Genomic DNA, 9,617 nt, shown 5'->3' with positions numbered 1-9,617 from the left:
GAATGATAAAACTGAAATTTCTTCTTAATATTACTTAAAAACTTTATGTAGTATTTCAAACATTCAAGCATTGGAACACAAGTTAGTTTGAGGCAAGGGTGAAGCAAAAACTTATGAGCAAAGTTAAGATATATTCCAATCAACTTATCCAAGCATGGAGCATTACAAAATATTGAGAACCCATAATTCAAGACATCATGCCATATGCAAAATAGATTATGTGTTAAGTCATACATTGAAATATTAAGAATAAGCATGTCAAGGACCAAAATCAATTCTTTTCAAATAAACTCTCCTTATTTAAATATAATCTTGCACTGATTTCATTCTTAAGGTGTGTTTCCAAGTGATTAAAGCTTGACTTGATTCTTCTTATACTTTCATTTACTTTGTCATTCATTTTTACTTTCTTGTGCTCTATACTCTATTTGCTCCCTATCCGGTGGAGTTGGAAGGGGCACGAGGTACACCACTAGCCTCCCTCTTGTGCCGTCCCTAATATGCCCTACACCGAATAGTTGGGTCAAATAGTGCCGGGTACTACCACTAGCCTCCCCATTGGCACCATCCCTATGATGAGCAATATAGAAAGGTTAAAATGTTCCCTTGAAACTCTCTTTATTTAAGTGTAATTAATTACGAATTTTATCCCTTCCAAAAGAATGCTCACACAAGTATCACAAATGTGTCGAATATATTATGCTTGTTTTTGCTTTTGCTTAAGATTGGAGTACTTGCCTTCTCTTGAATAATATCCATTTTTTTTTCTTTATCTCTCTCTCTTTTTGTTATTCTCAAGTAATTTACATGAAAGAACAGAATAAAGAAATAATCTTATGTATCATATAGATGTATATCATGCAAACAACATTTTCATTAAGCTCATGGATTCATAATTTCTCACAAGTTATTTTAAATCAAAATTTTAAGCATAAACTTGTGTATTTCATGGTTATGACATAGGCAAAGATATATTTTAGTTTGGGCAAACCATGAAACAATTTCTAAAAGTATAAGTCAATCAATATATATATAGACATGATATCAAAAATTAACAATTAAAGATCTTAATCATGCCATAATAAGATTTAAGTTATTGACTTTGCTCAATTAATTTATGAGAGAGGTATCTAGAATTACCAATTCATTCTACATTCTTCAGTCAAATACCTACTAGATTTCTTATGTATGAACTTTTGGCTGATGAAGGTCCTCTCTCTTGTTTGCATGTGAATGTTTATTGTATCTTACATGGAGATATCCTTCAAGTAGAAATCTCTCATTTTCTTGCTCAAGGATCCTGCATTATTAACAAACTCCTTTTCTTTCTTGAAAGAAAGTCATTAGTTTCTTCAAGATACAAAACATTCATAGAGCATATTTCTTAACTGGGTGACTCAATCATAGGATATGACAACAATTGAATGTTGAGTCACTTTACTCAAGAGATTGCCTAAATATAAGCAAACACATGTCACTTGAACTTAAGAGATAGTTTCATTAACCAAGAAGGTTCAAGGACAAGCATGTGAGATAATAGAAAGATTTATCAAGATCAAATCAATTTTTTATTTTCAACATCAATTTAGCTTAGATTCTATTTGCTTAAGATAATTATCAATAAGGCATGCTAGCTAAGTTTTGATCAAATTGCCTTAAACAATTGTTTCTATCAAAATTCAGATTATGATTCATTTGTTATCAATAAATTATGATTCATTAGAGCTAGATTGAAGTCTTGCACAAAGGCACATAATGATCACATAATCTGGTCTATTAGGTATATGATAAAATAATTATTCTATCATGCTTTTGATGCTTGTTCCAAATCACAAATTGCTTTATCATATTTGTAATGAATGTTTTCAAATAAGGTGGTTATTTTACATAGATCTTTTTTTTAATGAAATAACCACATAGAAGTGTATTCTACACATTCATTTGACAGAATATAAAGCTCACAAGCAAGCAAATGATAATGGTGATCTTTACTTCTAATCATGCAAGAATTTCATCAAGATCTATTTCATCTTTTCTTGATTTAGTCTTTTAGTAGTTATCAATTTTTCTTCATTAAGTGCATTTCTGAAGAACTCAATTTGGTTCTAATCATTAACAAGTTTTCAGATTGTTATAGGTAAAAGATTAACCATATACATATATAATTTGATTTTAGTATTTTGATAATAAATCATTAGTCTCATAAAGAATAAACTGAATTGATATTTCTTCAACTAGAATCTTTTCATTGAATATTCTATACGCATTGCTTAATGAATGATATCCAAGGATAGAAATATCTTTATCAGATTTGGCATTATTTTCAAAAGACCATATCAAGCATATCATAAGCTACTGAAAAAATATGAAAGATATGCAATAGATCATTTTCTATTTTTCAGAAGATCAAATGGAGTTTTCATCAATAATAGATCTAATAGAAACCATATATATGACAAGCAATGATGATAGCTTTTAACAAATCATTTAAGTAGATGACTATCATACAACATTGCCTTCTTCATTTCTTCAAGGATTCTATTGATCCTATTTTACTTATAGTGTTCTTGGTGCAGAAACAATTGCATTCAATATTATTTTCTGTGCACAACTTAATACAAAATTGGTTTTCAACACTATGCCATGATACTTCTTTACTTTCATAGTTTGCAAACCTTTTTCATTTGATCCTTTTTTGTGAGTTTGTGCCAATGCAGAAAATATTTCAATTTAAGTGCCAAGAACAAAACCAATGTAAGCTTTTGAAAACTTAGTGTTGGAAACAACAACTTTAGATTTAGAAATTGATTTTTGTTTGTTTTCTTAGTTAACATGCATAGTAAACTTTGACCTTGCAGAAGATACTCTAAGTAAACCAATGGCAAGATCTTTTGAGATTAAATACATACTAGCATGAGTTGATTTTATATCCCAAAGATGGTTTCTTTAATCTTGGTATTCATAGTGCATATATTCAAAGGCATACCAAGTGCATATTTTCATATCTATGATCGATAAACAATAATGCCATGGATAAAAACTCTCAATCAAGCATATAGAGAATTCATAGAGTTATTCTTAGCAACTTATCCAATAGTGAGTAAATCATACTATAAAATGAAGTGATTTGATATTATTTTCAAAAGTATTTTCTATATCACAAAATTGATCAATACTTGCAATTCATATTTTAATCAAATACTAAAGCAAAAGTAATGATGAGATGCAAGGGTTACTGATTTCATTATTATTATTATTTTTTAATTACTTTTCATAAGTGTTTGTAAGTTTCACCCTTTAATGTGTGTCTAGAGCACCCATTTGTATGAAAGTTCTATTTATTTTATGGGTATCTTGGCACACCTTCATCTACATCCTCATATTTTCATTTTGGGTACCCAAGCTTGCTTGGGTCCTTGAGAGTTAGGACATATGGTTCCTTTTGAAACCCAGATTTGTTTAATTGTAATAACTTTACCACTTGATTTAATTATGTTAGAACGATAGGTAAAGTTGTTATGCCCATTCTTTTTATGTTTGAAATAAGTTATCTTATTTAATGGTTTGCTTGGTGAATTGATAATCTTTTTCTCTAGAGATTTATTATTAAGTAAAGGAGTCAAGCCAAATTTTGATTTATCATAAGCAACACATTGGCTTTCAAACATTATTTTTAATCTTTCTGAACTTACATTGAATTTGTTAATAAGAGATTTTGATTGGTTAATTTCTTCACTTAAGTTTTGATTTTCTTTAATTAAACTCTGATTTTTTTGAATCAATTGTTCTAAATTTAACCTTAAGCTTTCATTTTCAGAATTTAGTTTATCTTGTATTTCATCACTAGAGTTTCTTTCTTTTGAAATTTTCAGATTTAGTTTCTTAAGATTTTTATTCTTTATAGCTAATTTTTTACATTCACCATACAAATCATGGAAAGCATTTAATAATTCATCATAAGGGAATTCTTCTTGAAAATCATTTGATATAAAGGTAGATTCAGATTTTACCTTATCTTCTTGTGCCATGAAGCACAAGTTAGTTACCTCTTGTAGTTCTTTGGAGCTAATATCATCATTGTTGCTCCTAGCTTTCAATTTCTTGCTTGACTCTTCCTTGGTCAAGACTTTCTTGCTTTTTATCTCTTTCTTCCTTTCTTCTTGCTTCCTCTTCTTCTTTGTCTTTAGGAAGCTTTTGAATCTTTCGGTGTTTGGAAATGGATCCTTGTTTTCATCACCGAACTCTTTATTTTTTGAACTGTTCTACCTCGGAGTCGACTCGGGCCTTATTGGAGTCGACTCGGCTAACTTGGGAGTCGACTCTGAAATACTTGGAGTCGACTCGACTGAGGTGGGAGATTCAACACTTTTTTCTGCAGTCTCATTGTTAGTATGTAATTGAAGCACATGTGAGCTAATATGAGATTTATCATAAATATTTTCTAAAGTATCCCAGATCTCCTTAGCAGATAAGCATGCAGAAATCTTATGAAATATAGATTCATGGATAGCACAATATAGAATGTTCATAGCATTAGCATTCAATTGTGTTAAGTCTTTTTCATTGACAGCTTGAGAGAGTGTATGAGAGTCATTTATAATGATACTCCATATTTTATAGTTTTGTGATTGAACAAAAATGCGCATGCGTGCTTTCCAATATGTGTAGTCTAAGCCATTAAGTAGTGGAGGTCTATCAATTAATTGTCCCTCTTCTAGAAAACTATCTATTTGAGTTGTCATGGTCTTTGGCTCTTGATCGTGAGATCAATAATTAATCTTAGAGCACCTGCTCTGATACCACTTGTTGCCCAGTAGATACAACCCAAGAGGGGGGGGGGTGAATTGGGTCTTTTAAAAACTTTTCAACTACTTCTAATCTTTTAGAGTTAATTATGCTAAGTTGTATAGATGCACAGTGAAATTCAAACTTAGCAACAGTTTGATGTATAGATTGTGACTTGATTGATTATGCTTGCAACTAAAGGATGCGCGGATAAGAGTTAAGCAAGCAATTTATCTAAGTAAGTAAGTGAGTAAGTTAGACAATGACAAGAAGCATTACAAACACAACAAACATATAGTGGTTCGGTGCACCCCAGCACTTACATCCACTCCCCAAGACCTCTTGGGAATTTCACTATAATCCTACAGATTACAGCCGGTTGTTTTACAAGCTCACAACCCAACTTGTTGTTTTGCGAGATAACAACGAACTCGGTCGGTTTTCACAGGCTCACCGACTAGAACCAACCGATTGTTTTCCCGGGTTCACAATCAAACCCAGTTGGTTTTCCCACAGGCTCACCAACCACAACCTTACAACGATTGTTTTCCGGGTTCACAATCAACCCAGTTGGTTTTTCCAAAGGCTCACCAACCACAACCTTACACCGTTGGTTTTTCCTTTGGCTTACCAACAAACCTTAACCCCTTGATTCAATCCCTTGATTGAATCAAGTTACAAGATATTAAAACAAAGGTTTAAAAACAAATACAAGCTTCTCACTTAAGCAGATATAGCAAATATAAATAAGTAAAGTAAAGAGAAGAAGCCCTCAAACTAATTCATAGATGGAGGAACTCGGCTTCTTCTTCACTTGACCCTCTTCTGATTTTGCACGAAGTAGAGGATCACCGAGGCAGCACACAGTTGAAGAGAAAGCTTTGGGATTCACTCGCATGCTCTTCTTCTCTCTATTTGCTTTGAATGGCCCTTTTGTGCTTTTGGGAGATTTTTCTTTGAGATCTCTTTCCTAAATGTTTTCTCCCACTTCCATCCTCTCTATCCTAGCTCTCCTCTTGATTTTATAGCTTTAGATGTCGTGGAAATAGAAATCTAGCCGTTAGAGACAAAAATAGAGCCGTTGTGCACAGTCTGCAACTCCTGACAAAGTTTTCGTTGGGATCGGAGTCGACTCGCGCGATCTGGAGTCGACTCGCCTGTTGCAGGAGTCGGCTCGTGCTTTTCTGGAGACGACTCGGCCACTGTTCCAAATTTGAATTAATGTGCATGCCTTGTCCTAGAGTCGACTCGGACCAAACTGGAGTCGACTCGCCAATAGCTGGAGACGACTCGGGCACTTGGGGGTCGGCTCATTCTCAGGAATCCAGAGGACATATTTTCTGATTTTCTTCCTCGAGTCGACTCGGATTCTCTTGAAGTCGACTCGGCTCTCAGAGCCCGAAAACTGATCCTCTGTATTTTGGGGTCGCGCTGCCTTGGAGTCGACTCGAACTGTCTTGGAGTCGACTCGCCTCTCAGAGACGAAAATACCGTCTTCTGTTTTTGGGGTTGCGCTGCTTTGGAGTCGACTCGGACTTCGCGGGAGTCGACTCGGCTCTCAGTGTCTGAAATTGGCTCTCTGACTTTTTGCCTTGTATTTCTCTGGGAGTCGACTCTTACTTCCTTAGGAGTCGACCTGCCAACCATCGGAGTCGACTCGAGTTCTTCGGGAGTCGACTCGGCTCTCAGGGTCCAAAATATCTTCTCTTTGTTTCTGCCTTGTTACTCCCTGGAGTCGACTCGTACTATCCAGGAGTCGACTCGAGGACTATTCTTTTGAATTTTCCTTTGAATTTGCTCTTCCAACTTGAGTCCTTTGAATTTGAAACTTGGGCCAATGAAGTGTAACTTTCTTCCAACTTTTCTTGAGAACTTTGGAGTTCTTCTTGTGTTCTTCCAACTTGCTATGTTCCTTGCAAAATAAATATCTTTCTCCTTGCAACACAAACATTAGTATTTATACTTCAAGGTTTTGTGATCATCAAAATCAATCTTTAAATCAATCTTTGGGTCATCAGTTCTTTTCTTGTATTTTGCAAAAGATATTCACTAAAACAAAATAATGTTGTTGTTGATAGAAACATGTTTCAATCAAATTATCTAGGCATAGAGCATTACAAATTATATTTGAACAAAATCCTCAATTTTTTTTAATATTGAAAACTCACAATTCAAAACATCATGCTACATGCGAAATATAGTATGCATACCATTAAAGCATTAGGAACAAGTATGTCAAGGATTAAAATCAATTCTTTTCAAATAAAGTTTCTCCTATTTAAATACAATTTAGCACTGATTTTATTCTTTCCAATAGAATGCTCACACAAGTCTCACAAATGTGCCGAATATATTATGTTTGTTTTGCCTTTCCTTAAGATTGGAGTATTTGCTTTTACTTAGGTTATACTTTCCTTAATTAATGTTCATTTTCTTTTCTTTATCTCTCTCTTTTTATTATTCTCAAGTAATTTACATGAAAGAGTAGAATAAAGAAATAATCTAATGTATCATATAGATGTATATCATGCAAACAACATTTTAATTATGCTCAAGAATTCATAGTTTATCACAAGTTATTTTAAATCAAAATTTGAAGCATAAACTTGTCTATTTCATGGTTATGCATTATATACGCAAAGGTATATTTCAAATTAGGCAAACCATAAAACAATTTCCAAAAGCATAAGTTAGTCAATACATCTGTAGGCATGATATCAAGAAATTAGTAATTAAAGACTTTAATCATACCATAAGTTATTGACTTTGCTCAGTTAATTTACGAGAGAGGTATCTGAAGTTACCGATTCATTCTGCATTCTTCAAGTCAAATACCTACTAGATTTCTTATGTATAAAGTTTTTGGCTGAAGAAGATCCTCTCTCTTGTTTGCATGTGAATGTTTATTGTACCTTATGTGGAGGTGTCCTTCAAGTTGAAATCTCTCATTTCTTGTTCATAGATCCTGCATTATTAGCAAAATCTTTTTCTTTCTTGAAGGAAAGTCATTAGTTTTTTCAAGATACAAAACATTCATACAACATATTTTTTTTTTAACTAGATGACTCAAAATAAGACATGACAATAATTGAATATTGAGTCATTCTACTCAAGAGATTGCCTAAATATAAGCAAGCACAAGTCACTTGAACTAAAGAGATAGTTTCATTAAGTACGATGGTTCAAGGACAAGCATGTGAGGCAATAGAAAGATTCATCAAGGTCAAATCAATTTCTTGTTTTTAAAATCAATTTAGCTTAGATTTTATTTGCTTAAGATAATTATCAATAAGATATACAAGTTAGGTTTTAATCAAATTATCTTAAACAATTGTTTCTATCAGAATTCTGATTATGTTTCAACTTTCAACATAAGTAATCATGTTTCAGAGAGATAAGCAATCTTCTTTTAGAGCAGATAAGATTTTGTTTTTGACTTATGAGAGATAGTTCAAAGGAATTAATATTCATGCTTTAAAAGATTTTTATGCTCAGATTAAACATGATAGGTTAAAAACAATCAGCAGAGTTTGAGATAATTTTAGAGAAAGATATTAATCATGGATACAATGATTATGCTCAATGAAATATTTTAGTGATCAAATTTATTGATTTTGAATTTTAGAATAGTCTTGAGCATTACTTGTAAGAGGGAAGACGATTTGTTATTATAAAAACTTTTAAGTAAGTTTCTTATTATGATCATAACACATTAATCATTTATGATTGAACCAATTTGAGATGATTATGGTTTAACCTATGATGCATATATGAGACTTATAAAACAAATCATAATACATTTCAGATAATCATATAAGGAATGAATGGTATAATAATAACATGATGAATTACATTCATACCTTCACAAAGGATAACATAAGATTTCATAAGTATTATGCTCAATAAAGTTTAGCATGAAATCAGCATCAAACATTTATACTAGGGAAGAAATTTAGATTTTGAAAAACTTAAAGGGGAAGGTTATACATATTCATTCATTGTTTTCTTATTATCATGCAAGCACTAGAAAAATTTTATGCTAAGATTGTTGAGATAAAAATTTAACATACAAATAAGGCATTTAAAGCTTTGATGCAGAGAGTATCGTAATTTTAATATATGATGTAGAATGTTAAACCTGATACTAGATTTAATGAATAAGTTGAGACTTATTTTAAATTATATGTCAACGCACCCATTTATATGAGAGTTCCATTTATTCTATTGGGTAACTTGGCACACTTATATCTACACCCTTATATTTTCATTTTAGGTACCCAAACTTGCTTGGGTCCTTGATGGTTAGTGCATATGGTTCCTTTTGGAACCCAAATTTGTTTAATAGTAACAACTTTACCATTTGTTTTAATAGTATTGGAACTATAGGCAAAGTTGTTATACCCAATCTTTTTATGTTTGAAATAAGTTATCTTATTTGATGGTTTGCTTGGTGAATTGATAACCCTTTTATTTAGGAGTTTAAGTAAAGAAGTCCAGCCAAGTTTTGATTTATCAAAAATAGCATATTGGCTTTCAAACATCGTTTTTAATCTTTCTGAACTTACAGTGAATTTGTTAATAAAAGATTTTAGTTGGTTAACTTTTTCACTTAAGTTTTGATTTTTTTCAATTAAATTCTGATTTTTCTGAATCAATTTTTCTGAATTTAATCTTAAGTGTTCATTCTCATAATTTAATTTGTCTTTCATTTCAGCAGTAGAATTTCTTTCTTCTGACATTTTCAGATGTAGCTTTTTATTCTTTAAACTAAGCTTCTTATTCATTAAATTAAGCTTCTTGTATTCTAAGTATAAATCAGAAAATGCATCATG

This window comes from Phoenix dactylifera, chromosome 4 (assembly GCF_051530095.1).
Source record: "Phoenix dactylifera cultivar Ajwa chromosome 4, Ajwa_hap1_PhDact_Kaust_v1.1, whole genome shotgun sequence".
Taxonomy (NCBI): Eukaryota; Viridiplantae; Streptophyta; class Magnoliopsida; order Arecales; family Arecaceae; genus Phoenix; species Phoenix dactylifera.
Note: the sequence above shows the minus strand (reverse complement) of the source record.